This window comes from Leucopleurus acutus (assembly GCF_964270905.1).
Source record: "Leucopleurus acutus genome assembly, chromosome: 14".
Taxonomy (NCBI): domain Eukaryota; kingdom Metazoa; phylum Chordata; class Mammalia; order Artiodactyla; family Delphinidae; genus Leucopleurus; species Leucopleurus acutus.
This window is the reverse complement of record NC_139156.1, coordinates 7,672,350-7,692,408: the sequence shown is the minus strand read 5'-3', so window position 1 is coordinate 7,692,408 and position 20,059 is coordinate 7,672,350. Positions and strand designations below refer to the sequence as shown.

General features: G+C 52.2%; 1 protein-coding gene across 1 annotated transcript in view; it reads left to right on the top strand.

Moving 5' to 3' along the window:
- The window catches only part of LHPP (phospholysine phosphohistidine inorganic pyrophosphate phosphatase), a 134,047-nt gene that overhangs the window by 95,864 nt on the left and 18,124 nt on the right, over positions 1 to 20,059 (top strand). The window lies entirely within an intron of this gene.

Genomic DNA, 20,059 nt, shown 5'->3' with positions numbered 1-20,059 from the left:
GGGCAGTTTTGAGTCTTTTAATATCCCCGGATGACCACAAAGCAGCAGTCTGGGTGACACAGGAGAGGACTGTTGGTTAATATTCCGGGGCAGCCTCACGTGGTTACTTGTGTTACTACCTGTGGTTGAAGGAGTGATATTCTCCTGGGTTAGACACCTGTGCGCACACCCATGCACACACATGTACAGGTACCCATGCACACACATGCATGCATTCAGGCACTACATGGACACACAGGCACACCACGTACAAGCACACTCACACATGCACACACGTGTGGATGCCCGTACACACATGCACACACTGTGTACACACATGTCAACATGCACACAGCTGCTCCCTGTAACCTCTAACACATGGTTTCAGTAGCTGTATAATGTTCCATGGTTCTTCCTAAAGTTCCTTTAAATTAACCTTATTGAAAAATAACAGTGGAGAGAAGTGCACATATCATAAGTGCACAGCTTGATGTATTTTCACAGAGTGAAACAGATCTCAGTAACCTGCCCCAGGTCAAGAATCAGGACATTTCCAGGCCCCCAGAAGTCCCCACGTTCCCCCCTTCTGTCACTCCCCCATTACCAGGACGACCACTTTCCTGACTCCACGTGTTTACTTTATGAGATGGACCCGCGCAGTGAGCTCTCTCTTGTGTCCTGGCTTCTTCTGCTCGGCACCGACTCTGACATCCTCCCGTGACTGTGTGTAGGCGTGGGTGGTCCACTCATTGCTGTTCGGTTTCTGCTGGTTCTCCATTATACTGATGTGGGCACTGGGGGCCATTTGGAATGGGGCACCAGAATATTCCTATGTGTCCTGTGCACACGTGAGATGCATTTCTGCTGGGTGTGTGCTTGGCACTGGGAGCCCTGCGTCTGCTGCTGTTCGTCATCAGAGTCCGGTGAGGGGGACACACCTGCCAGGTGAGAGCCTGGGTTTCCAGAGCAAGCGGGAACGTGGAGGGCAGGGCAGCCTGAAAGCACAGTTGTAGCATGTTTGAGAACTTAATTCCTTTCTATGACTGGATGTTATTTCCTCACATGAATGTGCCACATTTTATTTATCCAGGCATCAAGTAATGGACACTTGGGTTGTTTCCACTTTTTGGCTCTTGTAAGTAATGCTGCTCTGAAATTCCATGTACAAGTTTTTGGTAGACATATATTTTCCATTGTCTTTGATATATACCTACTTGTGGAATTTCTGGGTCAAATGGTGATTCCATGTTTAACTTTTTGAGGAACAAGCAGCCATTTTTAAAGACTGGATAAGCCTGTGTAAGGAGAAGACTAAATGTATTCACTTCCATTCAAGAAACTTAACATAACATGGTAAATGTGAGAGCCTTTTGAGCCTCGGCCCAAACATCCCCAAAGGTCCACACGCATTACCTGGGAGCCGTGTCCCCACGTGCCTGGGAGGAGGACCTCGGAAGGTAGAGGGGCCGTCGTGGTGTTGGTGGTAACAGAGTCCAGCCCATCAGTGAGATCAGAGAAACTCATAAACGGAAGTGTTTTCATGGTTTTTCCTCTGAGGTCACTCCTTTAACCAGCTCTCGTGGGCTGGGTGTTCGGGGGCCGTCAGCATGCTGGGGAGACTGAAGTCCCTGCTGCGTGGGCTCGCGGGCTAGCAGAGGAGGATGGGCGATGGCGAGGGTAGATCGGCAGGTTATATGCTATGCGAGAAGACAAGAGGGGCTCTAGACCGTGAGCAGTGTGCAGGGATGCCGTCTGCCGTGGCTGCAGGTGCAGCGGTACAGGGAGTGAGAGGCGTCGGGGCTTCTACTTTTATTCTGCCAGGGTGGCACATGGTGGGGTTTGCACAGAGGACAGAGCTGACTTGAGGTTTGGAAGGGGTCCCTCTGGCTGCTGTGTTGAGAGATTACTGGGGGGTGAGGGCAGGAGCAGGGAGACCGGTTAGGAGGCTTCTGCAGAAATCCACCGAGAGGTGGTGGTCCCTTGTACAAAGTAGTGGAAGCACAGTGTAAAGAAAATACCTGTTCCAATAACACGGAAGTACGTCCACTGGATCATCGTTGTGCTCCGGAGATAGTCATCACTGTTGCCGTTTGACATGGGTCCCCCTGGGCTCTTTTATGTGTGTATAAACACGTACTTTTTTACTTTAATGGGATTATACCATAAGTATAAAGTTCCAGAATCTTGTTTTCCGCCTTCATACACCCTGGGTGTCGGTGTCGATGTATGTGGAACCGCCGTCTTTTTGCAGCTGCGAGGCACGTATGACACAGTTGGGCTGTTATGTATTTAATAATTCCCAGACTCGAAGACCTTGCTGTTTCTACTTTTTCACTATTTTAAACAATGTTGAGGTGAAAATTCTTTTATAGACATATGTGTGGATGTTTTTAAAAATAAACTTTTTGGGGCTTCCCTGGTGGCGCAGTGGTCAAGAATCCGCCTGCCGATGCAGGGGACACGGGTTGGAGCCCTGGTGCGGGAGGATCCCACAGGCCGCAGAGCAGCTGGGCCCGTGTGCCACAACTACTGAAGCCCGGGCTCCTGGAGCCCGTGCTCTGCAGCGGGAGAGGCCACCGCAATGAGAAGCCCGTGCACCGCAACAAAGACCCAGGGCAGCCAAAAATAAATAAATAAATAAACTTTTCATGTTGGAATAATTTCACAGGCACAGAAAAGTCGCCGAGATGGCGCAGAGGCTTCCTGTCCTCTCTCCACCCAGGTTCCTCTCTTGTTAGGATCTTACATTCCACGGTCCACTTGTCACAACTAAGAAACCGAATTTGGTACATACATTGTTAACTAAACTCCAGACTTGGTCTGGATTTCACCACAAACATATATTTCTGTATACTTGTTTGATTATTACTTTAAAATAAATTCCCGGGGACTTCCCTGGCCGTCCAGCAGTTAAGACTCTGCGCGTCCACTGCAGGGGGCATGGGTTTGGTCCCTGGTCAGGGAGTTGAGATCCCACATGCTGCGTGCCATAGACAAAAAGTAAAAGAAATAAAAATAAAATACAGTAAATTTCCAGAAATGGAATGGCTGGGTCAGGGGGAACATGTAGTTTAAGTCCTGCCTTATTGCTTCCAAGAAAGATGATGCTGGGTCGTCATCCCACGGAGTGGAGGAGGGTCCCATTGCCCCCACCCTCACCAGCTGCTGAGTGTTGTCACCAGGGTGAGAGCATGGAGCTCTGGACTCTGGGTCGCCTGTGTCATCTCGGTCGTTTTGTAGACGAGGAGAGCGAGGCCCCGAGAGGGAAGGTCCCTGCTCCCGGTTATGGAGCGTTGAGTCTCAGAGCCAGGATGGAGCGGGGCAACTTCGCACTCCTAGCCCGAGACACCGAAGATTCTACCTTCCCAAACGGTGATTTCGTACGCCTGAGACTTGGACAGGTCCAGGTTCACACTTGAGACATGGGAAACAAAAAGCCACCCTCACAGCCTGCAGGCACACAGGCCCAGGTGCCGCGGTGCAGCTGCCCTGAGTCTGGGGTCTTCATGCTGTGCCCGTGCACACACCAGGCTCAGGTCCACCAGCCCCAGCCCCGGTGCCCTGGGAGCTGTGTCCGTGGTCGCACCTGGTTCGGAGCAGGTGACTCAGCACCCCAGTGTTGGCTCCTCTGTGAGTTACATCTTCCGTCGGACAGCGTGTGTTCTCTGTGCACGTGTGTGCAACCTGCAAGACAAGCAGATGAGACCCTCCTGCCCAAGTATTTGTTGCACAGAATAGAAAGTCATTTTTGACATATGGCTCTCAACACACAGCTACACCAAACCAGCAGAACGCTGCCGAGGGTTACAGGTTCCCCGGGAAGTGGGAGTCGGGAACCACGCCGGCTCATCTCCCTGCGGGAAAGTGCCCTTGGGATTCGTTCCCTCCCCCAGAGCAGCGCCCCCCAGGGCACTTTGTCCTAGTCACCTCAGATCCCCAGAACTCCACACACACAGAGCCTGACTCGGGGCTCTTGGGGGCTTACCTTTGGCTTTAAACTTCACGAGGTGTCCTGTGTGCAGAAGTGGTGGGGGCATCAGGACTGTGGAAGATCAGACACGGGACCTGCATCCGAGGTCCAAGTTCACGGCGAGCGATACCTGGCCTCTGAGCTGTCCCAAGGGCACAACCAAAGTCCTGAGGAGTCTGGGCCAAGGGAAGGGAGTGGTCACATCCCACCGGGCACCTGGAGTGGTCCCGGAAGATGCAGCGTCTGAGTTGGAGGGTGGGAGGGAGGGAGGTGGGCAGAGGTGCAGGGCTGGGGGGAGAAACTGCGGGCCTGTCATCTTGAAGAACTAAGGATGGATTCCAGGGTCTCGGCTGCTGAGGCTATGCTGTCCTCTCGGCCCTCAGCACACGGTCATCCCTGGGGCTCCTTCTCAGCCCCTCTCCTTCATTCTCCCCCCAGGCAACCCGCCCAGGCCTGTGACCGTAAACCCAGCCAGGGATGCTCCCCCAACCTCGGCCCGCAGCCGGCCCTCCCTGCCTCTGGCATCAGTAGCCTTGTGACCTCTGCCCTAGCCCATCATTCAACATCTCCAGCCTGGCAGGTTCAAAACAGAGCCCTTTGGAAGTTTAAGCATAAACAGGATATTTGCATAGCCTTAAACTACCCCTCACCAAATGTTCAGCAATTATAAAGGGGGAAATGGGGAGTTTACAGTGGAGGATTCTGGTAGACTCAACCTTAGCCAGGTGAGGAAGGTGGACGTCAGCTGCAGTAAGACGTCACGCACTCCTGACACTGCGCTGAGAAGGGCACCGCAGCCCTGGGTGCCCTTCCCCATAAACATGGGAAGACTCTGTTGTACCACAGTGAGGAGGGAGTTGAAAGCAGGGAAGTGAACAGATCCTGTGCATGAATGTTCAAAGCACACCATTCTTCACAATGGCTGAAAGGCAGAAGCAACCCCAAATAAATGTCCATCAGCCGGTGAATGGGTAAAAAAAATGTGGTCTTTCTTTATGATGGAATTTTTTTTCTTAACTTTTTATTTTATACTATAGTTGATTAACAATGTTGTATTAATTTCAGGTGTACAGCAAAGTGATGCAGTTATATGTACACATGTATCTATTCTTTTTCAAATTCTTTTCCCATTTCAGTTGTTACATAATATTGAGCAGAGTCCCCTGTGCTATACAGTAGGTCCTTGTTGGTTATCCATTTTAAATATAGGAGTGTATACATGTCAATCCCAAACTCCCTAAGTATCCTTTCTTCCCACCCTTCCCCTCTGGTAACCATTAAGTTCGTTCTCTAAGTCTGTGAGTCTGTTTCTGTTCTGTAAATAAGTTCATTTGTATCTCTTTTTTTTAGATTCCGCATCCCCTTTCTCCATCTGACTTACTTCACTCACTATGACAATCTCTAGATCCATGCATGTTGCTGCAAATGGCATTATTTCATTCATTTTAATAGCTGAGTAACATTCCGTTGTATTATATATATGTACCACATCTTCTTTATCCATTCCTCTGTCAGTGGACATTTAGGTTGCTTCCACGTCTTGCCTGTTGTAAGCAGTGCTGCAATGAACATTGGGGTGCATGTATCCTTGCAGACCATGTTTTTCTCCAGCTATATGCCCAGGAGTGGGATTGTAGGATCATAAGGTAGCTATATTTTTAGTTTTATAAGGAACCTCCAAACTGTTCTCCATGGTAGCTGTACCAATTTATATTCCCACCAACAGTGTAGGAGGGTTCCCTTCTCTCCACACCCTCTCCAGCATTTATTGTTTGTAGATTTTTTTGATGATGACCATTCTGACTGGTCTGAGGTGATATCTCATTGTAGTTTTGATATGCATTTCTCTAATAATTAGCAGTGTTGCACAGCTTTTCACATGCCTCTTGGCCGTCTGTATGTCTTCTTCGGAGAAATGTCTATTTAGGTCTTCTGTCCATTTTTTGATTGGGTTGTTTGTTTTGATGATATTAAGCTGCATTGAGCTGTTTGTAAATTTTGGAGACCAATCGCTTGTTGGTCACACGTTACGATGGTATTATTCAGCCATAAAAAGGAATGAATTTCTGGCACATGTTACAACATGGATGAACCTTTGAGACATTACACTCAGTGAAGTAAGCAGACAGAAAAGCACAAATACTCTATGATTCTACTTACGTGAAATTCCCAGAAGAGGCAAATTACAGAGACGGAAAGTCACATGGTGGTTGCCAGGGGCTGGGGGAGGGTGGGGATGGAGAGTTATTGCTTAATGGGAACACGGTTTCTGTTGGGGTGTTTTTAAACCTGTGGGCACGAGATAGTGGCGATGGTTGCACAACATTGTGAATGTCATGAGTGCCACTGAACTGTCCTGTTAAAAATGTAAATTGCTATTTAGAATAGCAAATTTTATGTTCTACGTATTTTACCACGATTTAGAAAAATTAGTGATGCAAAACACCAAAACCCATTGATTTGTACACTTTAAATCGGTGATTGATGTGGTATGTGAATTGTATGTCAATACATCTGTTTAAAAAACAAAAAAATCGAGGGACATTCTACAGAATGGTCACTGTTCTCCCAGGGGCGTGCCACGTGGGCTCCCTCCCTTCCTCTGCTCAGATGCCATGTCTTAGTCTGCTCGGGCCGGACAGACTGGGGTGCTTACATAACAGACATGCATCTTCTCACAGTTCCGGAGGCTGGAAAGCCAAGATCGAGGTGTTGCATGCGTAGGAAGAATGATTAAGGAGGTGCCGGCTCTTGTGTTCCTCTTTCCCCTGAGTCCCTGGTCCCCTTTGTCCTCTCCTCCCCCTGCACCAGCTTCCCCCAGACTCACTGCCACCTGCGTCACCTGCTCTGCGGGGGGCGGGCGGGGGCCGTGTCTTCTTCGTCCACAGCCTGGCCTCCAAAGCCGTCGTGCACGTGGATGAGTGAGTAAAACTCTCCCAGTAGTAAGTGTTCCATCCTGTTGGTGCAGTAGGGGTGTGAGCAGGAGAGGGGACGCGTTTGGACAGCAGGGCCCAGGGCTGGGCAAGGACTCTAGGTGGCCTCCTGGCCCACGGAGAGGCTCACAGCCCTCGTTGCGTCTGCCGCGATGTTCAGCCGTCAGCTGTTCATAAAACGGAGCTCCGAGCCAAAGGAGAACGTGGATCCCACCTGCACTGGCCATTTCCACGTTGTCCAGAGCGCTCAGGCCTGGTTTTCTTAATCGCTTTGTTATCTGAACACCCAGCGTTTTGATTATGAGCTGCTGAGGATGACTTCATGTGAGATTTTACTGCCTAAAGGGGTGCACACAAACCTGGCAGGACAAGAGTGAAAATACAGCTTTTCCAGAAATATATTTAAAGAAAAAAACATTAAGAACCGGCAGAACATAAAGTGCTGGTACGAAGTGTGAGGCAGCGAGGAGATGCAGGGGGCCAGCCCCCCCCGCCAACAGCCTGCCCCCAGGCCTGCCAGGAACGTGGGTGCAGGGGTCTCCCGGGCCCCCCTGCACATGCGCACACAAACCTCCTTCCTCCCTGAGCAGGGCATGGCCAGAGGACCGGGGAGAGCTTCTCCAGGCTGGGGTGCCAGTCCCAGGAAGGCCTGTCCCAGACGGGGCACCCATGGCTAGCATCTGTGCGGCCTGGGGAGAGCCCTGCCATCCCCGGCTCTCTCCTTTCACAGCCGACGAGCCCCCAGGCTCTGCCTGCCCGCCCCCCCCCAATCTGGCCTGTGCCCCAGGTGGGCTGCGGAACGCCAGACCAAGGCCAACTCTCCATCTGCCCGTGTCAAGGTGACAGCCAGCGTTTGTCATCCTGAGCTCTCACGTGTGTGTCCTTTCCACCACTAAAGGAGACAAAGCAGGCACTATTATTTGCATTCTAACGATCGGGACATCGAATTATAATAATAGTCCCCTTTGAGTGCGTAAGAAGTAGGAACCATTATCCTCCCCACTTTAGAGCTGGGGGAACGAGGACCAGAGAGGTGCCTGCCCGGTTTGTGGTTGACCAGGAGATGAGCCAGGTGGGCTGGCTGCTCCTGGCCCCCTTGGGCCCTGAGGCCCAAGGCCAGGGTGGCTCACCCAAGCTCTAGCCGGAGACGGGCTGGCCCCTGGCCGCGCACCCCAGCGCCCTGAGCAGGGGGGTGCACTCCCACCCCAGCCCACCCACGCGGCTTTGTCCTCCGTCCAACCTTTTCTTTAAAGCAAGACGTCCTCTGGAAGGAGCCCACCCGGAAACTTTATTGATCCAAAGAAAAAACTGAATTAGGTTCATAAACTGTCACTCTTGACACTCTCCGGAGGCCACCTCCGGTTTCCAGGGCCCTGGGGAGCCCGAGTGCCTACGTCTGACCCTCGTCCCTCCCTCTTCAGACGACACCAGGTCGCCTTCAAGGCCGGGCCTGGCCCTGCCGTTCCCACCTCGAGACAGGGCAGTTGAGGTGCCTGAAGGCCTTACTGCTGCAGTGCCTGCGCGGCCCCCAGCCCCCAGGCCTCGGGGCAGGAGCTGATGCTCGCGCACTGGGCCGTGCGCCCAGTTTCCTTTTCCCTTCCATCACCCTTGCCCCTGCGACCAGGTGTGTCACCCCTAGGAATCCTTGGCAGACCCGTCCCCGTCACCCGCCCTGGTTCCTGGGGCGCACCTCCACACGGGGCTGCCGGCTGTGTGCTGAGCGGGGGCCGAGGGCCTCACCCACATTCTGCCAGGCCCTCCCCTGGCAGATGAGCCGCGGGGCGCCGTCGTGGCCTGGGGTCCCGGGCAGGGGTGAGGAGAGAGGGGGTCAGGAAGGACATCTCCTGTGTGCTCAGGTGCTGAGGGGGCACAGACCCCAGGGGACCCAGGTAGGGCCGCCGGCCGCAGGAAGTTCACGCTCGGCTGCGCGTCTGAAGCTGGCGCAGCCTGAGCTGCAGCTGTGAGTGCCCGGAGGGCTGGGCCTCTGCCCTCCGCCCTGGCGCTCCCACCGCCTGCACCACCCAGGCAGCCCGGCCGCCAGCGCCACCTCCTCATGGCTCCACACACTTAGGTTCTGGCCTTTGGAAAAAGGCATCACTTACTTTTGGTCCCACCCATGTCTGGCCGCTTGGAGGTCCCATCGAGGGCCAGAGGGATTTCTAGGAAAGGCGGCCACGTGGAAAGGGTTCTGCAGGCGAGTAATCTGGGAGAAGCTGGGCTGCTTTAGGCTAATATACCCACGATTCCAGCCGCATCCCCGAAGGTGTCCCGACGCTGTCGTTGTGTCTGAGTCTCTGTAAAGCAGGTCTCCCCGGTGCCTGCAGTAAGGAGACAGGCATTGTGAGGCTGAGGAGGGCGGGGCAGCCCACATCCCCAAACACATCTGACCACAGAACCCTTCTTTGTAGGAGCATCTTACGCACCAGGGTTTGGGGCACCTCCTGCAGAAGGCCCTCCTGCTCTAGGCAGCCCGCCGCCATCACGGAGCTGGCGAGGGTGAGTCCCTCCGCCTCTTGATGGAAAGAGTCAGCTACTGGAAAGGTAGAAGAATCCCAGCACTGAAATCCTTCCCGCTTCCCTCATGCAACATGGCACCAACAGGGAAAATCACACATAGGACATATTTATTTAGAGGCCTGGCCAGCCTCTGGAAATGAGCATTTCAGGGCTGGCCAGGAAACAGGCTGGAGCTATGTGGGAGCATTTCAATGTATGGCTGTCCCACAATTTGTATTCCAGTCTCCTGTTGATGGACGTGTAAATGGTTTCCGGTTTTTTCACGATTATAAATCATACTGTGGTGAGCCGTGTTGGCATGCCTCCTGTGAAAATGGGCTAGGTTTTCTTTAGAACAATTTTCCCCACACTTGCTGGGTAATAAGCATCACCTTGGAGAGCTTGTTAAATACACATATTACCAGGTCTGTCCCTGGTGGGTCTGAGTTTTAGACCCGGGGAATCTTTTCGTTCTTTCAACAGGATTTCAGTGATTACTGTCATCAGGGAAGTTTAGCCAAGCCCTGATTCCAAAGCAGGAGAACTGGCTCAGCGAACGTGGTTCACAGTTTACTAATTAGATATGCCAATCACGCCAACGTGGATGTGCCCGGCTCTGTCCCCTCCAGCAGTGGAAAAGAATCCCATTTTCCCACATCCTTGCCAGTTCTTTGTACCACGAGGTATTTATTTAAAAGAAACTTTTTCCAAACCTGAAAAGCGTGTAATAATATCTTGTTTTAATATAATTTGCGTTCCCTGTACTTTCAGTGTGGTTGAGCGCTTTTTCAGTGCTTCATGACCATTCAAGTTTCCTTTTTGTGAATTACCTATTCATATCCTCTGTTCACTTTACCATGGGATGCTTGTCTATCTAAAAGTCGTTTGTAATAATCTTTTAGACATTCTGCTCCTGCTTCTTTGTCAGTTCCCTGTATTGCAGACATCTATCTCCAGTCTGTGGTCTGTCTTTTCACCTTGTTTATGGCGTCTTGTTGAACAAAAGTTTTAAATTGAATTATAATCAGATTTATTGATCTGGTCCATTTTCCTTTTCATTTTGTTATGGTTTGTGCACTTTGTATCTTGTTTAAGACATCCTCCCCTCCCCATAGTTAGAAAACTGGTCTTCTACGTTGTTCTCCAGAAGTTTTAAAGTTTTGGTTTGCACATTCAGATTCTAAATACACACCCATTTGCTGTGTGTGCATGGCCTGAGGCGGGGGATTTAATTTTATTTTCTATGTGGATAGCCAGCTGTTCCAACACCATCTTTAATAGCCCACCCTTTCCCCTCTGATCTGTAATGCCACCTCTGTCATATGTCAGCTTTCCATATTAGCTTTTATCACTCTCTTTAAACGTGGTCTTTAAAAAACAGCTTTCCTGAGATATAATCCACAACCGTACAATTCACCCATTTAAAGTGTACAATTCAAGGGGCTTTAGTGTATTCACACACCATCACCATCAGTCAATTTGAGAACATTTGCATCTCCTCTAGAAGAGACCGTGTACCCCCCTCACCATTTAGCTACCCTCCCCGCATCTCCCCAGCCCTGAGCAGCCCCTAACCAACTTTCTCTCTATACAGATTCCCCTATTCTGGAAATACATGAATGAAACCATATAATATGTGCTCTTTCGTGACTGGCTTTTTTCACTTGGGTATATACCTATGAGTGGAATTGCTGGGTCATATGGTAACTAGTTTTAATCATTTGAGGAACTGCCAGACTGTTTTCCAAAGCAGCTGTACCATTTTACCTGCCCACCAGCATCATGTGAGCGTTGATTCTTCCACATCCTCTCCTACACTTGTTAGTAGCTGAGTTTTACATTCTGGCCATCTCAGTGGGTGGTGAAGTAGTATCATTATTGTCTTGATCTGCAGTTCCCTGGTGACTAATGACGTCAGGAATCTTTTCACGTACTTACTGGCCATTTGCGTATCTTCCTTGGAGAAATATATATCAGATCTGTGGCCTGTATTTAGATTGGGTTGTCTTTTTATCATTGAGCTGTAAGAGTTCTTTACTCTGGATATAAGGCCCTTATCAGATACATGATCTGCAAATGTTTTCTCTCATCTGTGGGTTGTCTTTGCATTTTCTTGATGGTATCCTGTGAGGCACAAAAGCTAATTTTGATGAAGTCTAACTTACCTATTTTTTCTTTTGTTGCTCATGCTGTTGGTGTCATATCTAAGAATCCTTTGATAAATCTGAGGCCATGAAGATGTACCCCTATGTTTACTTCTCTGAGTTTCCTATTTTTAACTCTTACATTTGAGCCATTTTGATCTTCGAGCCATTTTGAGTTCATTTTTGCCTGTGATGTGAGATAAGGGTACAGCTTTATTCTTTTACACGTGGCTATCCAGTTGTCCCAGCACGATGTGCTGAAAAGATTATTCTTTCCCCTTTGAATGGTCCTGGCCCCCTCACTGAAAATCAGTTAACCTACACACACAGTTTTATTTCTGTTAGAACCTTCAGTTCTATTCCATTGAGTTTTATATCCGTCGTGTACCACACTGACTTGATCACTGTTGCATTGTGGTAAGTTTTGAGAAAGGGAAGTGTGAATCCTACTTTGTTCTCTTTTCCAAGATTGTTTTTGCCTATTGTGGGTCCTTCGCAATTCTGTGTGAATTTTAGAGTCAACTCATCAGTTTCTACAAAGAAGTCAGCTGGGATGTGATAGTGATTGCCTTGAGTCTAGTTCTGGGGACTTTGCCATCTTAACCATGTTAAGTCTTCCATTCCATGAACGTGGGATACTTTTCCATTTATTTAGATCTTTAATTCCTTTAACAATATTTTGTAGTTTTCAGAGTATAAGTTTTCCATTTCTGTTGTTACATTTATTCCTAAATATTTTATTCTTTTTGATACTCTTGTAATTGGAATTGCATTCCTGTTAGATGTGGGTTTTTTTGTTTGTTTGTTTTTTTGTGGTACGCGGGCCTTTCACTGTGTGGCCTCTCCCATTGCGGAGCGCAGGCTCTGGACGCGCAGGCTCAGCGGCCATGGCTCACGGGCCCAGCCGCTCCGCGGCATGTGGGATCTTCCCGGATCGGGGCATGAACCCGTGTCCCCTGCATCCGCAGGCGGACTCTCAACCACTGTGCCACCAGGGAAGCCCTAGATGTGTTTTTAAGAAAGCATTTTAGAGTAAGTTTTTCTTAAGCTGAAGGCTAACATGCTAAAGGTCCCAGGTAGTGAAGCAGGTAAGTCCTGAAGGATCTTGCCCCTCCCCCTCCTAGCCCAGCAGCTGTTCCAGATGTTGTGGCTGGGTCTCTGCCTTGTTTCCTTTCTGTCTAAATGAGAGGCGGGGGGTGGGGTGGGGTGGGGGGAGATCAATGAGATTAATCAGTCCTCTCTCCAGAGGTGGGGCTGATGGAGAGAAAGGCCCAAAGTATTCCCTCGGTATTCATCTCTCCTGGCAGGGGAGCAGAAGGCCAGGGGAGATTGCCCTCCCCATCCAAACCTGATCTGGTGAGGACTGTGGTCAGTTATGAATGTGAGTGAGACAGGCCCCTGCCCTGGAGGATCCCCCAGGTTTGTGGGGAAGAGACACACAAACTCAACACAGAATGGTAAGGCTGTCTTGGGGACACCACACTGCCAAGGACTGAGTTTCTTTGTGAAGGGCACAGCCAGCAATGTCTGTGAAAGTCCAGGAAGCCTTCCTGGAGGAGGTGACATTTGAGCCTACTCTTGAAGGAGAGGCAGGTTCTCTGGCAGGCAGAGAGGTTAAGGCTTTCCAGCAGAGGAAAAGATCTACATGGAGGTCCACAGGTGAGAAAGAGGCCACAGCTCTCCTGTGGCCCCCACCTTGCTAATATAATATTAAATGACTCAAAAAATGTTATAAACTAAAGGTTTTCTCATCTCAAAAGACCTTCCCAGGGTTAACAGTAATTAAGTTTTATTGTCATTACCTTGGGAATTGCCCTACCATTTATCTGTGAACCCTGGCTTATTTATATATAAGCGTATAAATCATTATCTCATGCTATCGTTTTTAACTATGAGGAAACATAGTTAACTTGCAGAATTAACAAGTTCAAGTGCTTTAAATGTAACAACTAGCTCTGTAGTGGTGGTGGGAAGTCCTGACTGGTAGCACTTGCCACTTGCCATGGTGTAAATTCTCCCATCATGGCTGATTTTGAGCCACCAGCATGATGTCACTGAACATGGAGTTGGAGAGACATGTGCACGGTCAGCATAGACCAGGGCAGCACACGGCTGTGTGCAACTCACTTAATTTATGTTCTCATAAAGAAAATGGGACCCCACGACTCTCTTTGGGGTGAAACCAGTATCAGCAATGGAGACATTAGCTGATTTCATCCCCAGTGTGCAGTTGTGGTTGTGTTGATGTAGCCCCAGGAGAGAGGGAGGATGGATGGACGGATGGATGGATGGATGGGGATTACACAGAGAGGAGAATGTATGTCTCACCTTTGCAGAGCACAGAGCAGCCAGCAGTGAACAGAGCAAAGGGGTTTGGGGGGAGTTGTCGAGAAGGGAGGGGAGGGGAGGAGAAAGAGCTAAGAATTCCCAATCCTGTAAGAAATGCTGCCCAGCAAGAGCATTTGCTGGGCTCTGACCCCTGCACCATCCAAGTCTGATACTCTGGGCAGCACTCAGAGGGGGAGCCAGGTATATGGAGAACAGCCACGCACCTCTGCTGCTGATGTCTGGACCCTGGTCCCAGCCAGCAGTGCCCCTAAGACATAGCCCCAGCTGGAGCCCACATTGGAGCTGGCATGCAGAGTGCCCATTTCCGCTGTCTGTCCTCGAGCCTAGGCGCGGAGGGCCCTGAAGTGGCCCCTGTCCGTGCCTTGGTGGCTTCACGAGGGCTCCCAGGCAGCCCTCGCCTCGGTCCTTCCCGAGTGTCGGCCACGCGGGATTCAGAACGGGGAGGTAGGCCCAGAATGTGTGGGAGCCAGGGATGGGGTGTGGGCCCCTGGGTGGCAGGGGACGGACCCCCCCAGAAGAGTGAGGCTCCCCTCACTCAACACGTCGTGGCAGGGGGAGATTTTCCCCAGGGGCACCCCCGCCCTGTCGTGTTGGCCACAGCTGTCTTCTTTCTTTCACAGCAGCCCCAGTAACTTCACCTTCTGCTCCTGAATTCGGTCTGAATGTTTGTTTCTCCCTTTCTGACCAGCTTTTCTTCTCCATCCCTTCCTTTAAGCCTGATGCAGGGTGACCCTGCTGATGTAGCAGCCAGTGCCCCAGCCGGTGCCCCTGTGGCACGAGATGTGCCCCAGTCCCACTGGGCCCTGCTCTGCCCCTTCCTCCACCGTCACCACTGTCCCCCACTCTGCTTCCAGGGTCTTTGCTCTAGCTGTTTGTTCTCTAGAGGCCGGAACCCACGCTGAGTTAAAAAAGAAAATCCCAGAGACACCCCGGGGTCTGGCGCTGACCTTGCACAGTCGAAGCCCTGGCTGCGCACAGGTGCGGGTTGGGGGCAGGGCTGCCAGGCTCTGTAGTGATGGGCCTCCCAGACCTACAGGTCCCACACCAACAATGCCACCCCGCCTGCCAGTCTGGAGGGGAAGCCCTGCCCCCACCCCCCACCTCCCCCTCAGCGAGCCACACCGCAAGTGCTTCGTGTGGGGAGAGTCAAAGGCTGAGAAAATACGGGCCTCTGAACGGGCATGTGTTAGAGTTCAGGGACTCTGCATTCCCGGCCCAGAGCAGCCAGGGGCACGGCACCTGTCCCCTCGCCTCCAAGGTGACCATGTCCCCAGCCGGCCTGAAGCGTTGCTCTCTAGAGCAGCAAGCTAGGCTGTTTAATTTTTTTTTTTTAATTTATTTTTGTCTGTGTTGGGTCTTCGTTGCTGCGCGCAGGCTTTTTCTAGTTGCGGCAAGTGGGGGCTACTCTTCGTTGAGGTGCGTGGGCTTCTCATTGCGGTGGCTTCTCTTGTTGCGGAGCACAGGCTCTAGGCGTGCGGGCTTCAGTAGTTGTGGCGCACGGGCTCAGTAGTTGTGGCTCGCAGGATCTAGAGCGCAGGCTCGGTAGTTGTGGCGCACGGACCTAGTTGCTCCGCGGCATGTGGGATCTTCCCAAACCAGGGCTGGAACCCGTGTCCCCTGCATTGGCAGGCGGATTCTTAACCACTGCGCCACCAGGGAAGCCCGAGGCTGTTCAGTTGTTTAAAAGAGGAGTTTTCATAAATGTCTGCGCAGAAACATCCGTATGGGTGGGTTCTTGCTCCTCAGGACCCGCCGTGACAATAGCTCGCAGGGGCTGAGTCTGCCTTCCGGTGGGGGGGGGAGACACACCGAGGCCTGCCGGGCGGGGCATCGGGGGGCAGCCCCCACCCAGGGCCCAGCCCACAGCTTGTGTTGTTCTCTGGGAGCCGAGGATGCAGGAGCAAAGGTTAGGGAAAGCCAGACGTCGCTTTCTGGAGCAGCTGTGGTACCAGCAGGGCGGTTATTTGTGAGACGGCGGAGCGCGCACACATCAAGGCTTCCCCCAGCAGCGCAGCTGGTGAGGGCTCTGAAATGATCTCGTGGTGCCCCCTCTGCTGAACCACTGGAGAGAAAACGGGGCGTCACCCGCAAGGACCCAGGCTTCTCCCGAGCCTCATACAGACCCGGGCAAAACCTCGTCCCTGCGCTGCTGGGTTTCTGCACAGCCTCCGGGACGCTGTGTGCAGGAGTGTCTGTCCGGCCTTAACCGGGGCCGCTCCCCGCGGGCGGTCGGATGGGTGGGTTGTGTGTGGTGGCGCCTTCCCCCGCCTGAGGAAGCGGCCCGGAGCTTAAAGACGGCGCCTCTGTGGCGGTGGCCAGGCTTGTTCAGAGCATGCATCGCAGGTCCTAATTTTTTATCTGTTGCAAAAGCTGCCAGCTGCTGGATCGAGCTGGGCCCACCCTTCTGGCTCCTAAGCCACCTCCAAAGACAAAGGCCAGTCAGCAAAAATTAAAGTTCAGCTTCAAAATGGTGACGTGGGCTCAAGCCACAGCGTCACCATCCTGTGGGCCCACGCAGGATGGCAGACGAGAGAAGGCGTGGGCAGTAGCCACGTGGGCTCAGCATGTCCCCTTTGTCCAGGGTCAAAGGAGCTGGACCGCTAAGGCACACGAGACCCCCTCCAAGGAAGGCCACGGTGCTGGGGGGCGCACCCCTCTAACGTTAATCACCAGTTAGGGATTGGCCCCTGTAATTTTCGTCCACTGGTACTTCCTTCCTGTGTTAATAGCACAGAACGATGCCTTTTCCTCTCCATCCCGACAGACCCGTTGGCTCTCCCGCATCTGTGGGGTCAGATCTATGGGGTTCCCCACTGGGCAGCCTTGGCCGGCGGCTGCAGAGCTGAGGTCAGGCTCTCGGTTCAGACCCGGGGGTCCCTGGTGCCACAGCCCCTCTGATCTGCAGGCCCCCTGCATGCACTGGCTCTCCAGCCCCTGGGCTCGGCTTTGAATGAATTCATTATTCCCAAGCCTGACGCGGCGCGCTGGGCCGCCAGTTTCTCCAGGCTGGCAGTGCTCGGAAGCTGGCCACTGCCAAATCCAGTTGTTTGACTTAATGTTTCAAGGCCAAGTTCTTTCAGGAAAGTTCTCTCCATGCCCACCCCACCCCCCTTAGAAAAATAGATGTGCAATTGACTGGCTGTGCAGGTTTTTAATCCATCATTCTTTCCAAAGAACAGCGCGAACAGCTCTTTCGTTCACACACATAACACTCTCTCTCTCCGTCTCTGTCTGTCTCTCTGTCTGTCTCTCTCCTCCCAAATGCACATGAGATGGAACTGGGAGAGTATGGACTCTGAGCATTTCGGGATGGGGGCTGCAGAGCAAGTGCTAGCTGTGGTCTATGCGAAAGAAAGAGCCCTTGGCTGCCAGGAAATGGAGGTACTCATGGGTGGCCATGGGGAAACGCTGGAACCTTCCATGCGGGCTTTGCTGCAGCTGGATGTGCCTGTTGGCATTCCTCTTAATGCCTGTGATGTCTTAAAAACCTGACCTAGTTAATAATCCATCTATATATTTATACTCCCGCCTCTTCCCCACGGTGGGAGGGACGGCGCCTGCAGGCTCTGGGCTTGGCCTTGCCTTTCCCGGTGGCAAGGGCACACACAGTCAGAGGGGTCTTTCTTGTGCTCCGAGGGCACCATCAGAGCCAAGAGAACTTTTCCTGGCCCAGAATTCTGAGTCAAGATGTGACGTGGGCCTTGGCAAAGGCGAGCATCTCCAGGCCTTCCTCAGACAGCCACTCCCACGCCTTTGCCACTGTGCTGAGACTGGGAGCTGTAGGAGGGCCGGGTAGCATCCGTCCCATCTGCCCAGGGGGCCTGTCCCACGGGTTGCACCCAGTGACTCAGCTGGAAAGGGAGACAGAGTGGGTCCATGGCCCAGCACTGCCACTTACCTGCTCTGGGACCAAGGGGTTCACAGCCCCTTTCTGAGCCTGCTTCCTCATCCATAGATCAAAGGCCATAATCCTGCACAAATTGAGGGGCAGAGTGGGCTCGTGGTATTGGCTGTGCCCTGTAACGTCCAAGAAGGCCCAGTGGTTTTTAGCAAACACCGTCGCCCACCTCTTTGCAGAAAACGGGATTCCCTGTCCCAGATAGAAAAGATCTCTCCTGTCCTGAGGCCCAAGATCACTGTTCTTTTGCGAAGTTTCCACCTGACCTGAGCGTGAGGCCTTCCTGTCTCCACGGCTCCCTGTGTGGGGACACAGCAGCCGCTAAAGGAGGATGTGGCGCTTGCAGAATACAAGGCCTCCAAAGGGAGGTCGAGGTGGGTGTTGTGTTCAGTGCTATTTCGGGGTCTGGACTTGTTAATTAAAGGGGAGGCAGGGCAGGAAGGACAGCCTGCCTGCCAGCAAGCATCCGGTTAGTGTCCTGGTGTACAAATGTGTCCTGAGTGTCCAGCCGGGGCAGCGGCTTACAGGGAGGAAAGAGTGTGCACAGGGAAGGTCCATGCAGGATTGTGGAAGGAGATGAATTTGGCCACCACCAGGTGATCAGGGCCATTTAGGCCACCACAGCACCAGGTGGAGACTCCTGACGGGGGGGCAGAGCTGGGGGGCCTCATTCATGGACCCGGGGCCTGGGGCACAGGGTGGTGTCCGTCCCACCCCTGGTGGAAGATGGGAGGAGGCAGGGCTCCTGACTCCCACTCTGCTGCCCCCAGGGCCCTCCCGGGAGCCGGGGCTCCAGGCAGCGCAGACGGAGAATGTCAGGTCTAGCAGAGTCTGGGGTGGAAACAGGCCCAGAGTGGGAAGCAGACTTGCCCAGAACAACATGGCCCGTGGCTGGCATTGTGCTGCCTCCCTCGTTTTACAGGGGTGGAAACTGAGGCAGCATTTGTGCGGGCTGCTTTCTTCCTGCTGGGCAGCCCCCAAATGGTCTGCATGTGGCAGCAAGGTGGTCCTCACTGCCCATTAGAGTCACAGGGGGAGATTGGACCAGCCAACCCCTGGGCCAGCCCCAGAGCAACTAAGGGAAATCTCTGGGCAGGGGGGTGGGTTCAGGCATCAGCATCCCTAATTGGTCTTTTCAAAGACTAGCCCTTTGTTTCGGTGATTTTTCTCTGTTGTTTTTCTGTCTTCGATTTCATTGTTTTCTGCTCTGATCTTTATTATTTCCTTCCCGGGTTTGTTTCGCTCTTCTTTTTCTGATTTCTTAAGGTGGGAGCTTAGATGATGGAGTTGAGAACTTTCCTCCTATGTAAGCATTTTTTAAAAAAATTAATTAATTAATTTATTTTTGGCTGAGTTGGGTCTCCGTTGCTGTGCGCGGGCTTCTCATTGCGGTGGCTTCTCTTGTTGCGGAGCACGGGCTCTAGGCGCGTGGGCTTCAGTAGTTCTGGTGCATGGGCTCAGTAGTTGTGACTCGCAGGCTCTAGAGCGCAGGCTCGGTAGTTGTGGCGCATGGGCTTAGTTACTGCGCGGCATGTGGGATCTTCACGGATGAGGGCTCGAACCCACGTCCCCTGCATTGGCAGGCGAATTCTTAACCACTGCGCCACCAGGGAAGTCCCCTATGTAAGTGTTTTTAGTGCTATAAATTTCCCTCTGGTTCCTGCTCTAGCTGCATCCCACAGCTTTGATACCACACACGAGTCATTGTTCTAAGCTCCCCAGGTGATTCCGATAAGCAGCTGGATCTGAGAACCAGCATTCTCATCTCCTGTCTGATCGTGGGCCTCTGGAAATGGAGCTGACAGCACTTCCCAGTCTACTCCCTAGCGTTCTGAGGAAGAAGTTAGGCTTTTCCTGCTGAAGAACCTTGTTTAGGGGTAACTTAAGACACCTTCCTCCGCCTTGTAATGCACACTGGAAAAGTTAATTCTTAAGTTTGTATGGCAATAAGCAAGTAATTAGTCAGGAAACCGGGGGGAGGTGGGAAGGAGGGGGGGGGCAGGAGGGAGAGGGGCCCTATCAGATGTTAAGTATAGAGTAAAGCCTCAGTCCCTGGAACTGTATAGTCCTGACACACACCTGGGCTGAGGGACCAGTGAGGGACGGTGTTCCTGCAGTGCCAGGCCCTGTGCCCAGAATCGGGTGCCCAGGAAGGAATAGCATTTCAGATGGCACCTGGGGCCCTACTTTCCACGGGATCTTCAACCTACACAGCTTCCTTCTACCCATCGCCAGACCGGCCTGCCCGTTCTCCAGTCCTGGCAACCTGAGCCCCTCAAATACACCGAGC